This window comes from Bison bison, unplaced genomic scaffold, assembly GCF_000754665.1.
Source record: "Bison bison bison isolate TAMUID 2011002044 unplaced genomic scaffold, Bison_UMD1.0 scf7180017851846, whole genome shotgun sequence".
In the NCBI taxonomy this organism is placed as follows: domain Eukaryota; kingdom Metazoa; phylum Chordata; class Mammalia; order Artiodactyla; family Bovidae; genus Bison; species Bison bison.
In genome coordinates, this window is record NW_011482419.1 from 56,125 (window position 1) to 56,833 (window position 709).

Below are 709 nucleotides of genomic sequence, written 5' to 3' on the forward strand. Positions count from 1 at the left end.
ACCATATACATTGCGACCTAGAGGCTTAAATTCCAATTATTAGAAGTTCCAAGGAACCTACTTTTGTCCATTAGATGTTCTTGCTAAAATTATTATAAGTCTGGGTCAGGAATCCTTTCAGTCATAAACACAGCCTTTTTCACAATATCTCTAGATGAATTTTGTCCTTTTTTACTTCATGTTGTTGATCATCATCCATTCCTTTCTCTTGGAATCATGATACCATGGCAGCCTGGCATCATTTCCAGTTTATTTCACTTTGTAGAAGCTTAAAAGTCTGTTGAAGTAATGTTAAGTGTCTGGCTTAAGTTCTGCTTGAGGGGTTCCTTTGAACCAGAATGTTCCCTCTGATGTTAGACTAAATCTAGTGATCCAAGCCCAAGGGATCAGTATATCTTGTAGAAATTTTAGTGACTGATCTATAATTGGTAATTAGATACTTTTGGTTCTATTATTTTATGGTTAAGAGATTATATGATATGTCTGTCAGTACCCAGGATTGAACAGTTGGCATATCATACAAGCTTTGCAACTTGGGTCTGAAATTACATTGTAATTTAGGGTATAGACTTACCTACTTTCAACATCTTTAATACCAATGAATTTCTACCAGAGTCATGGAACTCAAAGGTATATAGTAGAATATGTAGGCATCTGTTAAGAATTAACACCTGAGACTCAGATTAGATTGGAATAACATAAGGTGGCC